At 37.8% G+C, this 18,814-nt stretch overlaps 1 protein-coding gene across 1 annotated transcript in view; it reads left to right on the forward strand.

The window, feature by feature from the left end:
• Positions 1-18,814, forward strand: part of LOC145988398 (cocaine esterase-like) — a 103,874-nt gene that overhangs the window by 57,049 nt on the left and 28,011 nt on the right. The gene's annotated exons all lie outside the window — the stretch shown is intronic.

Here is an 18,814-nt window from a genome sequence, read left to right on the forward strand (position 1 = left end):
ATAACCAAAGAAAAGCAGAATATTTTAATTTTAGTAACGCACAAAAATTAGCCTTTTTCATATTTTTTCTCACTTCCACTTAGGCTATTAGGCCTATATTTTTCGTATCAACCGTTTGGGACGCAAGGGCCTTTAGGCGCGAGGCCCCGGACGGTCGCCATCTTCGCTCACCGCTTGCTACGCCACTGTATACACTGCTACGCACGTATATATATATAGTCTTGAAAAGAAAAGGAGCAAGGGCCTCCTCGGTGGCGCATGGTAGCATCGTTGCCTTGTAATCAAGGGGTTCCGGGTTAGATACACGGTGGATGCTCATAGTGGTTCGGATCCCACTTTACACTGTAGAACCAGTCCCGATTAGGCATCTCATGTATACAGTTCATACCGGAATCGAATCCGGTATCTCTTGGTTCAAGGCGACCTCGTTAAGCACTATTCTATAGGGCGGGCCCGAGTCTTCTATGGCATCTGATTGTTCACTTGGGGAATGATTACGATAAGAAATTATATGCACAAGGAATAATTTCTTAAAATTAATCTTATTTGTGTGTGGAAAACTGAATATATGATGGCACTGGATAAAACAAAGTTCTCATACGCGCAAATGATTACGCTCTCGTCTTTGGTTCGGCAGGTTCAACAACCTGCCCGGGTTCGATTCCCGATGGAGGCACATAGTTGTTCGGATCTCACTTTAAACTGTAGGTCCAGTCCCGATTAGCCTTACTGTGCATAAAGTGGACTTAAAACACCAGTTCAATTAATCAATCAATCGAAAGATTCAAGGTTCGATCCCTGGTGGTCAGGCCGGTAACCAGAATTTTTCGGAAGGGCTTATCCCTTATCGGCAGCCACCATCTAAAGACGAAAAGTTTGGGGGGAGGAGTAAATGCGCTGAAGATGAATTTCTATATGGTATATTGCAACTTACCATATACAAGATGTTTAATCCTGTTAATGAAGTAAATTTAATTACTGCTACACATTATTAAAATCAAATATTTGTAGGATTTCGGGAAAGGACTGCAGCCCCCGACCCCCTTCCCTGGGTATGTGCCTGCTTGTATTAGTTCCAAAATTTCTATGCTGTTCCAACATCGTGAGGACAATTTGGAAAGTACTTGAAAGCGATACGGAAGCAAATTCTGCTCTCGAAACTATATGGGACTCGATCTGATGACCACGCGCAACCGAATGAAAGAACTCTTCGCAGGCCTTGTCCCTCAATATTAATTTTACTGACTAATTGTAAGTTTTTCTCGGCCTCCTCGACGACGCAGTGGTTGCGTCGCCGCCTTGTAATCAAGGGGTCCCGGGTTCGATACCCGGTGGAGGCACATAGTGGTTCGGATCCCCGATTAGCCTTACTGTGCATACAGTGGACTTAAAACACGAACTCGATAATTGGAAGGTTTTAGAAGAACTAAATATGGCTTTTTATGCATCGTACAACTTTGCTTCTTTTCACCCTACTTTCACAGTTTTTCTTCCTAAGAATTTCACTGAGTATAACACGCTACGAAACCAGAGGTCCAAGGTTCGGACATTGGACAGGTATGGTTGTATCATGTCTGTCCCTTCGCCATTCCTTCGGCTCATCATTCATCCTCATCGTCGCATTTAACCCAAGAGGTAGAAAATCGGCGTAATATAGAAATATATAAATGATTGATTTGGTTTATTTTACTTCGATTTTCTGACACATTTTGGCTAATCGTGAAGATGTAAATGAGTGATGTGAAATTGATGAGAGGACCATCATAAAGAACACACACGCCCAGTCCGGGTTTCGAACCCAAGACCCCTGGCATCGTAATGCACCTTGTTAACCTTTGCACAACAAATAGGAACAGAAATTGCTTGATTGATAAGTTATTTGCTTCTCCATAACTCATGATTATATTATAAGTATTATTCGCTGCATGACTAGGGATTAATTATATTTGTATATCTAGCCAACCTAGCCACCTAAGTAGCAGCAGCTTCCGCATTTGCAGGTGGAGGCTAAATGAAGAAAAATCACAGAAAGTCAGAAAGATAAACAAATTTTGTAACATAATACTTAGAGAGCATGCAGACGGCTGTAAAAACAATTGCTAACAGTTGGGCTGAAAAGTTCGTAGGCTAACATAGTAAAAAATATTTTTTTGACAAAATTCGATTTTATTATTCAATATAGTTGCCTTTGAGGGCGATACAACGATTATAGCGGTCATACAATTTTTCGATGCCATTTTTATAGTACGATTTCTCTTTAGCCTCAAAATAGGGCTCAGTTTCGGCGATTACGTCTTCATCAGTGCTAAATTTCTTTCCAGCGAGCATTCTTTTAAGGTCTGCAAACAGGAAAAAGTCACTGGGGGCCAGATCTGGAGAATATGGTGGATGGGGAAGCAATTCGTAATGTTGTAAGTAATACACTTGGCAGTGGGTTAATGTTGGTAAAGACAACACTTGCTGCAAGTCGACTGAAAATGTACAAGTATCACATATGGGAGCTGCTGATTCTTCGTGATCTTGTTTTATCATTTCTCTGGCTCGCTCTGCTTTCCTGTGGTGAATTTTGAGTGAGTTGCGGTGTAGTTCTTTGTTCCTCTGGTTATTTTGTATTTTGTTGTGTAACAAATCGCACGTATTACAAGTGTCTTTTCTCGGTTTCCGAAATCTAAGATTTGGAAAGTGTTTTCTCACTGTGTCTATGTAAAACCGGTACTGGACAGTAGTATTATGATGAAGTTGTCTAAAAGCTGTATACAACTTGTTATAGTTCAAATCTTCACTTAAAAACAAATTTGCACTCTTGGCCCTGGTATAGTGGCTTTCCTCTTTCGATAAACTTTCAATATGATCAGTTATTAGCTTTACATCTTCAGCAGTGTATTTTCTTTCTTTCGTTTTGTTACCCCTACGTTCAATATAGGTAACGTCACCCCGCTTTTTTGCTGCAACTAGGGTTTCGAGTCTTCGCTTTGTGATACCGTGAACTTGAAGGAAGGTTTTTTTACACACCTTGGCGTGTTTTCCAGTGTCATCAGGAAGTGAAAAGATAACAGTTGCCTGCCGACGACTTTCTTCTGGAGCTGTGTACAAACCATGTCGCCTACGTTTAACGTCACTAACACCTAAGAGTCCCATTAAATATGAATTTTGCTTCACGTTGTTTGCCAGGCTCTAAAATTGGTTAAATATAACTATTGATCTTTTGTTCATAACCAATGTTCTTGCATTCACCGGCATACAACCTGAACGTAAACCAATAAGGTATTACTATTATTGCCAATAATAACCCGTTTGTTTGCTACTCTGCACAATTACCAACTAAAAAACTAAAGCCTTACAACAATCTTAGGCCTACTCACACTATCTTGGAAGGCAGCCTATAAGGTTAACATTACCGTTCTAGGCTTACCTCATTAGACGGGGCTTGTTTTGGAGGAACAGTTTGTTTGTTATTTCCCTCATAACTTTTCCCCTCTGACCTCCGCTTCTTCTTAAACTGGGAAACACTTCCTTCTTCCCTTTTACGGCGTTTTTTAGGTACATCCATTATTCAAGCTCCTCAGTCGGTAATGCGTCTGACTACCATGCTAAAGGTCCCGGGTTCGATCCCCGGCCGGTTCAAATCCGGGAACTTTTCTAACGTTGGAAGCGGCCCCGGCGTACCTGGGGGAAACCCTGGGGGGTAAAGGCGGCCAGGGGCACATCACATCATATCACCCCCACTCACAACCGGATCAAGAAAGTGTGGGGCGTTACCCCCACACCCACTATACGCCTTCATGGCGTTGTGCTAAGCACAGGGAAACACTTTACCTTTTTTTACCTTTGAAGGTGGCACTTAGACCAAGGCGCATTCTTGTGGCTAAAGTTTGAACTACTTGCAGACTGCATATCACATAGCCCGGTTTTTACCGCACTGGCATAGGCACATAGCCCATATTTTAGCAATAAAATGGAGATCGATTCTTGTGGCACTTAGCCCGGTTTTTATTTTCAGTCTACAATTGTGTTCCATAGAAAAAGATTACAAACTCCAGTTGTGTTAGACATTAATGGATCACACATAAAACAAAGTAGGACCCACAAATTTCTTGGCATTATGTTGGATGATAAATTGAAATGGAAAGCCCAAGTAGAACACATGGAAGAAAAGGCGCTTAAGGCGTTTAACATTATAAAATGTCTCACAGTCAAGAAAAGGTGGGGAGCAGATCCTAGGCTACTCCACATTGTTCACAAGCAAATGCTAAACTCAAGATTAGAATATGGCTCTTTCTTGATTAACAATAATCTAAATTGGGGATTTGGGAAAATATCTTCAATACAATATCATAGTTTATGTAGAATCTTTGGTATATGGAAAGGAACACCGAAACATGCTACGTTTGTTGAAGTAGGAGAACCACCATTTCATCTACGGGCACAATATCTTCCGAGAAAATTCTTAATGAAAAATATGTCTTCCATATCCAGTTAGATAATACCAAAATTATCACTTTTACAAGCCTTAATGTCATCAAACCGTACAGCTAAATATAAATTAAATCTTCCAATCTTATTCGTAGCATACAAGTCGATTAAGGATTTCATACCGAAAGTTAGTAGATTTTCAACGTACCCGTGCTTTACGACAGACTATTTTAAATTAGCAACAATACTTCCCGTTCACTTTCCTCCATATCCAGATAAAGATACACGAACGTCAATACCAAGTATGGTGAATAACATATTCATGGAATATATACACTATGTAGTGCACGAAGATTTTTACTTAGTATATACAGACGCATCAAAGTCCGCAACTGGTAACACTGGAGCTGCAATATATTGCAATAATCTAATGGAATACAAAATCTACCCATTACCAGCAGAACTTTCAATATTTACGGCAGAAGGGTTTGCTATTCGTCAAGCATTGTTGTATATACACGACAAAAACCTCAAGAGGGTAGTGATCGCCATTGATTCAGCGTCAGTCTTACACTCCCTGGGATCGATAACAGCTGATTACTATGTAGACTGATACATTGTTAACATAAAAATTTTGTATCACAAACTAACCAACTCAGGATACAGTATTTCTTTTGTCTGGACTCTTGGGCATACATCCATAGAAGGGAACCACATAGCAGACACATTAGCCAAGTACGCAGCTGAAGAATCAAGTCACCGATCGCTTCGGATTAAATTTTCTGCAAAAGCGCTAGAGTCGCATGCTAAAACAGAATTGTTGAAAAGTTGGCAGAAACAATGGACAATTACAGGGAAGACTAATGGGAAAAAATATTATTAAATTCAACCAATTATACCTAAAGAACCTTGGTATCAAGACATTAACCTTTCAAGAAACTCTATAACAAGTCTTCTTAGATGTCGGCTAAATTACACCCTAGCCCCTAAAGACTTGTACACTAGGAAGATTGTTCAATCCCCAATCTGTCAGTGTGGTGCAACTGAAGGAACACCTGATCATATTATATTTGAATGTCATCTTAATGCAACTACGCGTGATTATTTCTTTAGAGACCTAAAAGAAGCAGGATATGTCCCATACACCTTGTCAACACTTTTGAGGAACCCAACGAAGAAAATAATATATGTACTTACCAACTATATTGTGAGAGAAAATATTATATTATAAAATTAGGAAATTGTAAAATTATGAAATTGTAAAATTATAAAATGTAAAACAAATGTAACTGGTGCATAGCAGCAAAGCTACAACCAAATATACATTTAAAAAAAGGCTTGCGCTCTCGCCTCGTAATCAAGGGTTCCGGGGTTCGATCACAGCTTCTAAAATTTTTCACAAAGATCTAAGTTAGGGCAATTTTTGCACCACATTTGCCTTTACACTCACCCGATTGAAAATCCTGTAACAGTAAAGTAAACTAATAATAATAATAATCGTTTATTTTAAGTGTTGAGCATAGTATGAAACCAAATACAGCACTAAGTCAAATACAAAAGTACAAAGTTACACGAATAAAATACATAAGCTGTAGAAAAACGTAACATAACAAGTTAGCATATTTACACTTCAAGTTACAGTTTTCAATGAGATCTATTATATCTCTGATATTAATAATTGTTTATTGTTATATAATATTGTGCAATTAACTGTGTATTGTTCTAATAATAATAATAATCATTTTTATTGAAGTGATGATAACGATTAAACAACCAGGTATATCACTATGTCAAAATTGGTTATACAAAATTAAAAAATTGAATACATAATTATAAAATAAAACAGTGGATCCTACAATCTTATACATCAACATAAATTGAAATTGTAGGTTTCAACAAGATCAGCTACTAAACCTCTTGCCTTGTTTAGGCATGTGAGAATTGCGATATATACCTATGGGAATATCTGGGAATTTTATAAGCTATATTATTCAAAAAGTATTCACTGTCAACTTGGAAATTTAATATCTTCTCTACAAAATTTATCCTTTTCATTTTTCTTCTTTCTTCTAAGGAAAACATATTCAACTGTGATAACCATTCAGAGTAATGTTGGTCATAGTAATTTATTTTAAACTTCGTGCATAATAACCTGATAAAAAGTTTTTGAACTGATTCAACTTTTTGAAGGTGACTGGTTGCAGTCAGAAACCATAATTCATTTGCATATTCAAGAATAGGACGAACTATCGTTTTATACAGGAATATTAAGGTATCTTCCTTTTTTAAAAACTTTCCATGAGAAAAATATATAACCAAGCATTCTCTTTGCTCTTTTGCAAATTTCTGAAATGTGCTCATCAAATATGAGAGAGGAGTCTATTAATGTTCCTAACTCTTTATGACTGTCGCACACTTGGATAATAATAATAATAATAATTTAATATCAATAGTAATAATAATTTGATAATAATAATAATAGAAATAACAATAAAATCACTAGATCACTGCTTAAAAACACAGTGATTCCTTCTGTCCCGGGTTCGAATGCCGGCCTGGGAATGGGTGTTCTTTGTCACTGTCCAATCATCTCCATCTTCGCGAGTAGCCAAAAGTGGCAGAAAAGCGAAGTAAGATAAGCCAAATCAATGTAGCATTAATAACATAAACACCTCGGTTCGGTGACCGAGTGTGTTAAGTGGCCGACTTTCGATCTTACCACCGAAGTTCCCGGGTTCTAATCTCGATCTGAGCACGGGTGTCCTCGTAAGTGTCCTTTCTATAATTAAATCACATCATAACTAAATTCGCATCCTAGCTATTAGCCAGAAATTACAGAAAAGCGACTGAAAATAATAAAATTCAAAACTTACGTACTATCCTGCAGCTGGCAGCCTCTCTCCACTTTTGAATGGAAATCCGATATTCGAAGCTATAGTACAATGCCTGATCGTCAGTTTTTGGATGTAGTTTCATAGTTACTGCAAACGAGCTTCAACAATGAACAATAACTGTTGCATGTTGAACATTGCTGTGCTGTTTTATGTTAGGTCACGTTCACTTACAAAATAATCTGGATGTAAAAGTATAAATTTCCAACTTAAAGAAAGTAAATATTGAAACTCAACGTGAAATTGGTAAATTTCTGGACTTAGCTTTTATTAATTAATAATAATAATAATTATAATAATAATAAAGCCATTTTGACATCGTTGCTCTTTACTTGTATCAGTTTATTTTGAATTTCAGAACGTGGATAATTATTGTGAATCTCATTTTATTGTGTACGTCTGATATGTTCTTGTGGTATTTTGTCATATTTCGAAAGAAATTTCGCCAAATCTGTGAAGTTTCCTGAATTTTCTGTCATTTCTGCTGTGTATATAATGTTTATCGATGTTCTCGAACCGCTAAATTATGAGAAGCCACAAATTCTGTTTTTGCTTATCAACCTTTGTAAGAGAACGTCTCATTGTTGTTGTTTGGATTCCTGAAATTCTAAAATCAGACGATTATTACCACCCGGCTTATTTACAATACTAAATAGTTGACATATTCATTCAAATTTTAATGTTCCACTATAACCGGTTAGAAACATAATGTTGTAGTTCTATCGCCCACAAAAAGTAGCCCTTTCCATCTATTTTTCTCACCTCTATTAATGGGTGTATATATAGTTCACGTAGGGGGGGGGGTCAACTTTTGGTATGATTAGGGTTGCTATATTTCAAGAGTGAAAATCCGGGACACTGCTGACCGGATGCTTGTTGGGGAGCGGCGGCGGGGGGGGGGGGGGGGGAGTGCTCGACCCGACAAAGTTGTGTGTATGTACATATCCATTATCATATTCTTTACACTTCTTAAAAAAGGAACAGAAATCCACTTCGAAGTATAGGCATCATTAATATTGCAATTCCTTTTCGGTGGCATAATGAACTAAGCTGCTATCACACAACGTCCAAACTTTATTTGAGAACTCCGGTTTAAACAGTGCGAGCAGAGCACCCAAGCAATGCCTGTTTACAGTAAGCAGCTTATGCAATGGAAGAGATTTGCAACTAAAATCAGTGCTGCTAGTCAAATATCTTAACAGCATCTCCTTGTAACTCGATAACTCTTGTATTATCGAGAGGTAGCGGTTCAATGTACAGTTAGATTGTTTAGTAATGCATTTTAATATTACGCATTTAAATATAAATAATGTTCAGGAAAGTATAGTCTTAAATCATTTCTTCTTTCCCACCTGATTCCAGGAGATGTGTGCATCTCGAAGAAACTATTCGGGACACCAGGTCAAATGATAAATTTCCGGGATTGTCCCGGAAAATCCGGGACGTATAGCAGGTGTGATCAAGCTTTCAAAATTCAATATATCAACCAGGACATCCAACATTTTGACACACAGTTCCAATGAATGAGGGATAGCCATTTCACAATTTTGGAATAAGTTGTTGCAATTTTGCAATGTGTTGACTGTGTTCAGAGAAACGTGAGTTCAATTCTACTGCACAATGGTCCAAGAATGGTCAACGAAGGTTTACCTTGTAATAGTATTTTGTGCTTTCAGCTGGTGCATTTTTCCTTTAGATTTGACGGCTGGGTGTTCTAGGTCTCTTCGTTTCTTCACCATAGTCTCTAAGTGGTTTCTCTGCTTTGGAATAAATTTCATTAAGGTTCTCAGATATCTCTCTTAGTATATATATATATATATATATATATATATATATATATATATATATATATATTAGAGTTCACAGTAATGAACTGTCCACTTTTTGAGGTGCCCAACATAATCTTGCACTGCATGACAACAATTTGGTTAGAACAAGTGGAGATATTTCAAACTCCCCACTGGTTACACAGTGAAGAGTTTGCTGAAATATTTCTCTTATGCTAGTAAATTGTAAAGTCTGTAAAGTTTCTACAATTAGTGAATACAATTCCACAAGTCAAGCTACTTAGTATTGATACTTTTCTGTCCATCTTGTGTCAAACAACTTGAGAATGTTACGGTGTTTCCTTGGTTTTCTTGCACTGAGTTTTTAAAAAAACAAATTTCTTTAAGAAGACTCGAAGGAAAAAAAATATATAACTGACTTGACAGTAAAAATGCAGTTTCTTATCGCAGAAATTCGGATACTATCAGGAAATGGTGTGTGGAATTACGAAATTTCCTTCCCATCCGTATCCCGTTCTGTACGTCCCTAATTTAGGAGAATAAAATAAGTCCGAAAATATTTTTATGAACAAGCGGATAGAACAGGTAATCTGGTAATTTTACTGAACCAAAAGGCGGGGAGGGTTGGGCCCGTTGAAGCCCCCCCCCCCCACTAAATACACCTATGCCTCTATTTATTACATTCTTTAAAAAAAAAATAAGCCCATGGGACATGAGAGCCCAGGTGCTCGCCCACCCTTTGCTACACCTCTGTTGTTATCATTATCATTACCCATTGTCACGGTAAACGGAAAGTCAGATATGAGGAGTGTGTCTATAGAACGTAACAAGAAGAAAGCTGTGTCACTTTCTATGTGTCTACAAGTGCTTTCATGCCTCTAAGACGATTGTCCAGCTGTGAGCAAATTTCAACGTCCTGCTCGAGAAAGGTGCCTACTACACCTACACGAGTACGTCAGCGGGATGCAAGTCTACTAGCTTGGCAACGACCAATCAGTAGTACCAAACGCACTGCAAAGTTTTACCCATTATGCTAACCTTTTTTCCAGTAGTGGTATGAGAGACTATTTCACTCAGGGTTCGGGAAAAAGTACACTGTCTAAAGTTAGAGAAAGTTTAATGACTATAGCTGGATACACTGTAAACGTCGTATTTTTAGCACACGCCCGCGTAGGATATTACACTCACTGGCCTATGTACTGCCACACAATGGGGGGAGAATGGCTTCTGCAACTGCTGTAAACTCAGAACAGGAACACTGCTGATGCTGCCCTCTATCGTCGAAAACGTAGCTCCAACTCTCGTTAGGAATGTTCTGACCTTGTGCCGGATTCTGTAGCTGCAGGCTTTTTACAGGGAACTGTTGGCTTTTGGGGAACAAGGGACATCTATTAAGGTCACCCTCACGATAACTGTAGTATTTTATCTGACCTGTAATTTTTACATTCTGTGTGGTTGCCTAGAAACCCAACGCCACACTACCCTGGCGGGATGCCGCAGGTTGATAGGGGGAGGAAACCTCTCCGGAGCGGGTTCTCTCACTCTAAAGTGGAGTTCATCTCTCTCGCCAATAAGCGGAGTGGGATATCTCTCACTCGAAAGTGGAGTGGGTTCTCTTGCCAGTGGCAGAGTTCAACCTCTCTCGCTGAAAGGCGGAGTGCAGCTTCTCTCGCCCGGAGGCGAAAAATTTCTGAAATTTTTTTGAACACTTAACACACATTGATCTCCCCTAGTATTTCACTTCTCCGTCCGGGGGAACACTGAAATAGGCGCAGATTATCAAAGTACACTCGATCCACACTTTGCTTCGTCTTGGGATGAACCAGCAAGGCAGTGTTGTTCCGAAGGTCAGTGGCAATGAAAGGTCCGATGAACACCTCGAAAAGCTTAGCAATAGTTCTCGTCTTTCTAGAGCTAAGCTTGTGATTTCTCACTAACACTAAGTCATTTTCCCATCCCAAAATGTCCTTGCTCATCATGGTTGTCTTTTATAACTTTGGTTTTAAATTGCTCAGGAACACACAATTTCCACAAAATTTAGTCACCAGAAGTTTTTCTGAACAATAAGTATCCATGAACTTGGTATAATTTTCGCAACTTGGCCTCTAGAGGAGAGTCTACTTGGGAGTTTTGGTTTAGAAGCTTAATGATAAACTGACACAAATTATCAGTTTCTTGTGCTTTGGTCGAATTCTCAGCATTCTTCTCATTCTTTACATATGTAATTTACATGAAAAAACTTGGGATTCTCTTCTATAAGGTTATCCACTGCTGGATACCTACTGAGTACATCAGGAATTACATTATCCTTTCCTTTAATGTAAATTATTTCGAAAGAGTAAGATTGTAATTTTAATGACCATTTAATAAGGCGACAGTTCCAGTTCTTGGAATTTTGTAGCCAAATTAGACCTCTATGATCTGTGTAGATTTTAAAGTGTCTTCCTTTTAAATACATTTCAAATTTATTTACCCCAAATAATATTGCCAAGCATTCCAACTCGTGAATAGAATAATGCATCTCATTATCCTTTAGCTTTCGGCTAGCATATTGGATGATGGCTTTTTCACTACCTTCTTCTTGAAACAGTATGCAACCAAGACCTTTGGTAGAGGCATCACTCTGAATGCAGAATTCTTGGTTCAGATTGGGTTGAGCTGAGGATGAGGCACTAACTTCTTCTTTGAGCTGGTTAAAAGCTGTTTCTTGATCTTGACTCCAAGTCCATGTACAAGCCTTGGATAATAGCTTCACTAGTGGTTCTGTCTTTGCCGAAAAGTTTAAAATAAACTTCCTTTGCCAGTTGGCCAATCCCAAAAAATTTCTAACGTCTTTCCTACATTTAGGTTGAGGGAACTTAAGGATGGCTTCGTTTTTCTTGGGATTTACCTTAATTGTGTCTCCAGAGATGAGATGTCCGAGATATACTAGTTCTCCCTTTACGAAATCACATTTTCTTAATTTAACTTTGAGATCCACTTCTTCCAATCTATGGAGGACCTCTTCAATATGTCTCAAACTAGACTGGAAATCTGCATCAAAAATTAGAAGATCATCAATGTATGCAGTTAAATATTCTTCCGTCTCGGGGCCAAAAACTTTATGCATTACTGAAACAAAAGTTGAGACAGCATTAGACAGCATTTTGAAGGCATCTTCAAAAATTCGTACTGCCGACCTTTATAAGAAAAGGCAGTATACTTTCTGCACACAGGTTTTAAAGGAATTTGTAGATATCCTGAGGACAGGTCCAAACTTGTAAAATATCGGGAACCTTTGAATCCTTGAAGACTCTCGTCAATCGGTGGAACTGAACTTTTAGGTATAATCATGATAGCATTGAGCTGCCAAAAGTCTTACGCTTCCGTCAGGTTTGTCGACAACCAGTAAAGGATTCAGGTAGGGAGAGACGGAAGGTTGTATGATATTCCACGTCTTCCATAGATTTAATTCTTTTTCCAGAGGCTTTCTCTTTGAAAGTAATACCGGATATGGAGCCCAGTGGTTCAGAAGTTTGTTTTCAACATAATTTCACATTCAGCAGTTTCCATCGTTCCTGGTCTTTCAGAAAACACCTCTAAATAGCGTAGCAACACTTCAAACAACCCCTGTTTTTGGGAATCATTCAATATATTTATAGTTTCGACTTTCTCTTTGAGGTCCTCAGGGCTATTCATCCATTCATCATCCTCTTCTTGGATCCTTTGGACGTAGCGTACTATATCTATATTTAAGGGATTTCCCTCTTCATGTTCAGGAGTCCTTCCGAAGTATAAAATTACTTTATTATCTTTGAAGCTAATCTCGGCTTCATGTTGCTTAAGAAAAGGCATTCCTAATAGAAGGTCCGTTCCGAAACCTCTGAGAATAAACACTTCTGTGTTGAAATTCATTCCACCAATTTCCAATTCAACACTACGACTTCCATAAACTCGTTTGCTGTGACTTCCAGATAAAATCAACCAACCTTACCTCTGGTACTTTTTGAATCCGTATTCCTGGAACTTTTTCACTATCTTAGTTCACACCGAATGACTAAGAATTGAGCACTCACTACCTGTGTCAATAACACAATTCACCAAAATGTCCATTAGTTTGGCCTGAATAATAGGAGATCTGTATTTAGTTCTGGACTCACGTGCAGATTTCAACTCTTGTTGTAACCAACTTTCTTCTGTCTCTGTTAACTGGAAATTAACTTGTAATTCTTGTACATCTCTTATAGTTGAAATTAGTCGCTCCTTCGAAGCCCCTTGCCTAAATGGGAACGAAGCAGGCCTCTGGTTCATCGTAGATGTCAAAGTCTTTCAAAAACTGAGTTAGTTCACACACTGTCCTAGGAGCATGGGCTAGACAAAGGCTTCTCATCCGATAAGACAATTGTCCAATAATTAAGTTAAGAACTTCACTTTCACTGAAATTCTCCGCCAGATTTCTGTATGCAGCGTAAACACTCCAAGCAAAGCTTTCCATGTTTTCATACATCAACCGAGAATACTTTCGATTTCTGACAGCCGCCAATTATCTTTGCTTAGCTTTCTTAGAGGCAAACTCCTCTCTGAACCTATCACAGAAATCTGTATAATCAACAAAGTTATCCATGTTGGCTGCTAACCAATGTTCTGCTTTTCCAGTAATAACTCGGGGAATTAATTCAAGCCGATATTGTTCTCGTACCTGCATGAGCTCGAAGCTAACATTGAGCTCTCGGAGATATTTCTCAGCAGATTGTGCTTCTATATCACCTTTAAATTTAGGTATATGAGCGATATCTGCCATTCTGGACATCTTAAAGTGCAACTTTCTCCTTGGAGGGAATTCATCTGAACTATCAGCATCGCCAGGCCTGTTTCTCCGTTCTAGTCAGTCTTTATCTGTAATACAGAATGGGTTTCGCACTGTAGCTGGAAATGCAAATGATTCTGCTTCGGGATTTAAGCTTCTATCTGGAGTCACTATGGGAGAACTTTTCCATGAGTAAGCTCAGGTTGAAATTTTAAATTTTTGAACTGAACCTGCAAGTCGTCCACTCTTCTAACAAATAGCCCAGTTTGTTCTTGTAATTCTCGCCTTAAGCTTACTTCCAGTTTCTGATTTTGTACTTTAAGATTTTTAATCTTATCTACTGTTGTCCTCTCAACTTCAACCCGAAGATTGGAAGTGGCAACTTCAATAACTTCATGCTGTTTTTGGACATCTCTTTCTATGTCTTCAGTTCTGTCATTTAACACTTGAATAGAGAGCTTAATAATATATACATTAGCAGATATGGGTGCAGACGACAGAGCTCGTTATTCTGAAGAGACGTGGACAAATCTAAACGAAAGAGTGTGCGAAACAATGTTGAGAGTTTAAGATCAGTGTTTCGCTCTGTAAGGTTCGTGTTGTCCTGTGATTAGTCAATATACATGGTAAGCCTAAGCTTTAAGCTTCAATCAGTGGATTTTAGTCCTCATAGACATATAGTGATTGTAGCCTCGTATAAGAAACCAAATGGAAATAACCCAAGTGTTGATGCACCCAAGAAATCCAGTAATACTTGAAAAATACCTTGAAAAAGGCTATAAGGCTAAATTATTCTTATAGCATAGAAAGAAAAGTTTAGCATGGTTCATATAGTCAGTCGTCTGTGAACTTCGTCTTGTCATGGGAATTATCAATATATTGATAAATGGTTATATTTAAAGGAGAAGAGAAACAATGTTGGTAAGTGTCCAGTGGTATGTTGGTATGTGTCCTCATAGACACATAATTATTTTAGTTACAGTAAAAGTTTGGTCTTATATAATATCTCAAGTGCAAATAGTCGAAATGTTAAACATTTCGTGTACTTTATCCAGTAAGCCTTACCTACAAAAATACAATAACAGCGTTACAAGCAAGCTTTGATATTCTAGTAGCACATAATAAGTATAAAATATCCTTTAAAATACTCTGACAGTAGTTGTGGGATATCTGAGATCGAAATTTTCAAGTCCTCTCTCCTACATAAATAGGCTCTAGAATTCACTAAGCCTCAAAATAATATTGGGTACATGAGATAAAAAGCAGATGGAGAGTGGTACTGATCGTATCATCTCCAAAACAGCAAAAACAAAAGTATATGGAGCCCTACCTCATATATTTAAGAAACTTTACCTAGTATAACAGTAACAAAATACTCAGCAAACTCTAATATAAACAAACTTTCCTACGTAGCAGGCGTAACCTGCCATAAATTAAAATAGAAATACAAAACAAAAAAATAGCATAGTGGAAATCAATAAACCCTAATAATAATAATAATAATAATAATAATAATAATAATAATAATATATTCTGTGGCTTAAATTTTAGCTAAAAGTACTTTTCCTTTAGTGTTTTTGAAAAAAATACTAAACTCTAAGTTAAAAGTTAGCGAATGTCGGATGCAAAACAAAAAAAATAAAAAAAATAATACAAACTATGCAAAAGAATCAGTAAAAAGTTGAAAACATCTCTTTGTGCGTCCAAAATATAATCAAGATCTTTCCTGAATGGATTAAATTGTGTTATTTGAGTAATAATAAGCCTAAACTTATAATATAAACAGACAAAACTCGAGAAAACATACTAGGGTAAATCAAATATAAACGGGAATTTATTTTTCATAATTTATTGAAACAAAATACAAATACAAAACAAAGTAATTAATTTTCTACATAGCTGCCTTGAACTGAAATGCACTTTTGCCAGCGGATAGGGAGTTTGGCAATCCCTTTGTCCCAGAAAGTTCTCGGTCGTGTGTGCAGCCAGTTGCACAAGAACTCTTCTACTTCCGCATCATCCTGAAAACGCTTACCTCCGAGTGCTTCTTTCAGGGGTACAAACAAGTGATAATCACAAGGGGATAAGTCTGGACTGTATGGAGGATGTTCAAGTGTGTCCAATGCATTTCGTCCAGTTTGTCACGTGTTGCACCAGCTGTGTGAGGTCTGGCGTTGTCATGAACCAGCAGAACACTTGTGATGGGTGTACCACGTCGTTTGGTCCGATAAGCAGCCTTAACACTTTCCAGGAGTTGACAATAGTAAGTAGCATTTACTGTTCTTCTTTCATGAAGATAATCAATAAAATGACACCTCTGAAATCCCAAAAAACTGTGACAAGAATCTTCCCAGCTGATGAGTGACTTTTGCCCTTGACTGGCCCAGCCTCTTCTCTTTTCCGCCACTCCTCCCAAAAACATGTTGTGCCATTCATACACACGGGTCTTTTAAAGGGTGGACTCACCAAACTGTGCTCGAAGTCTGGTCAAAATTTCACTTGGTTTTACCCCTTCGTTTGTAAGAAATTTGATAATGATGCGTTGCGCAATGGACGGGTGTACCTCCTGCTCACTCATCGTGCTACTGACTGATGTTAAAAGTTGACAAGGACTCCAGGGAAGGAACAGACTTCAGATACACCCACTATCATCACCTCAAGGCCACAGGACTCCACCACACTTTCCCTGCAAGTAAGAAATAAATTCCCGTTTATATTTGATTCACGCACGTACTTTGTGCGTCCAAAATATAATAAAAAACACGTTCCAATCGTGTTATTTGAGTAAAAATAGGTATAAACTTGTAAAGTAAAAGGGTAAAACATGACGAAATACACTTTTGTGGTCAAAACGTAATAGAAAATCTTGCCTGAATTGTTAAAATCGTGTTATTTGCGTAAATATTAGAATAAACTTGTGAAATAAACAGAAAAAAATTTAAACTCACACTTTGTGTGTCGAAAATGTAACTAAAAGTCTTTCCTGAACAGATGGAATTTTGTTATTCGAGTAAAAATAGGTATAAACTTGTAAAATAATAAGTTAAAAGTTGTAAAAATATCTTTGCCAGACCAAAATATAATAAAAAATGTTGCCTGAATGGATTAAATTGTGTTTTTTGAGTAATAATGAGCATAAACTTGTAAAATAAAAGGGCAGAACTTGACAAACAGACTTTGTGCGTCCAAAAGATCTTGCCTAAATGTGTTATTTGAGTGAAAAGAAACCTAAACTTAGAAAATAACCAGGTAAAACTTTACAAGACACACTTTTTGCGTCCAAAACTCGAAAAGTTAACAATTAATAGTTGAAAAACACAGTTTGTGTGTCGAAAATATAATAAAAACTCTTGCCAGAATCTTTTAAATTGTGTTATTTGAGTAAAAATACATAAAAACTTGTAAAACAATTGACATAAAGCCAAATTTTGGTAAAAATATACTCAATATTATGTTATAAAACACGCAGTAATATAAATTTACAGCTAAATCAATAATCAATGGGTCCGAGGTTCGACACCCCGTGATAAAGGCAAATAGTGAAAACTTTAGGTCCAGTTCCAGATAGCTTTCCCTTCTTCCTAGTTCAAATAAAACCCTTACGCTTCATTCTCCTTGTTCAGGGTAAAATTCTCGCTCCAATCTAATTGGGTATCCCAAAATCCTTTTTTCTTGTGTTCTCTGTAACCTTGGCCTACTTTGACGGAAACATGTCCTGACATGCAAGCGTTCTACCCTAATCCCCATGCTTCAGCATTCAGTGCCCTGGGGACAACCCTGAGCGGAATATTAATTTGCTAAAACCGGTTCTACAGCGACGCATAGCTTCAGAGATTTGACCTTGACCGCGTATTCCTAGACATCGTTTGTTGTCTGGTTCAATCCCTCCCTTGTCCTCTGCTACAGTGTTGCGTACCTTTCCCCTGTTCTTGCGTTCTGGTTAACCTTGAAAAACTGGTTCTGGAAATCTACCGAAACGTTTTCTAATTGGTCAAACAGGTTCTTTCTTTGTTCTGACGTCGTTTGACCTTGACCGCACATCCCCCAAATTCCTCTGTCGGTTTTTCAGCGCGGAGTTCAGGTTCGGAGACAGTATTCTGTCTAGCGTATCGGATCACCGTCTTTCATACCATATACTATTCATTAGTATTCCATAGTACACTATAATTATTACCATTACATATCGTGGGTTCGAGTAGCGGGACCGTCTTCTTTCGTACCATTACCAACATTCATAGCGTTTCATACATTACACACTTTACAGTAATAAACATAAAATCATATGCATAACATTTAGTACCTCTAATTACCTTCTATATACATATTTTTCATAAAATTAAAAATTAAAAATTCACCAAAGTTATAAATATGCAAATATATAAATGTAAATTATTCTAATGATATGCAAATTTATTCTAAATTAAGCAAATAAATTCTGAATATTAAACACCAACATCCGTTATTGTATTCACCCACTACTGAGTTAGATTACGAATTTCTTACCTCTACTAAACGCACGCCCACGAAAATAGACGGTTGGGCATAATTGCGCTGTTGCCACATATGGGAAATCAAAGCGAGAGCTGGAAAAGAGTAACTGGTTCCAGCGTACTGTGTGACAACGTGTCAACCTGGCTGCATTTTTTAGTTCGAGCGTCAGACCGACCTCTCTCCGGGACACTTTTGTGTCAGCTCTGACCTTTCGAGCAGTCAGTTTGTATCACATGGACCTCGAAGACCAACTCTACGACGAGATCTTTCATTCTCTTAAACCTCCGAACACACGGGGTTGTGCTCCAACGTGGCAACAGCGCGAACTTCTGCTACCTGCCTAATTTCATGACCGTGCGTTTAGTATTTTATTCATATGGAATAGGGATACTCAATGCACGCTGTACTCCAATATTTTACTTAACTTTAAATCCAGTTTTGTTTTT

The sequence above is a fragment of the Lepisma saccharinum genome, chromosome 5 (assembly GCF_977018435.1).
Source record: "Lepisma saccharinum chromosome 5, izLepSacc3.1, whole genome shotgun sequence".
NCBI classification, from domain to species: Eukaryota; Metazoa; Arthropoda; class Insecta; order Zygentoma; family Lepismatidae; genus Lepisma; species Lepisma saccharinum.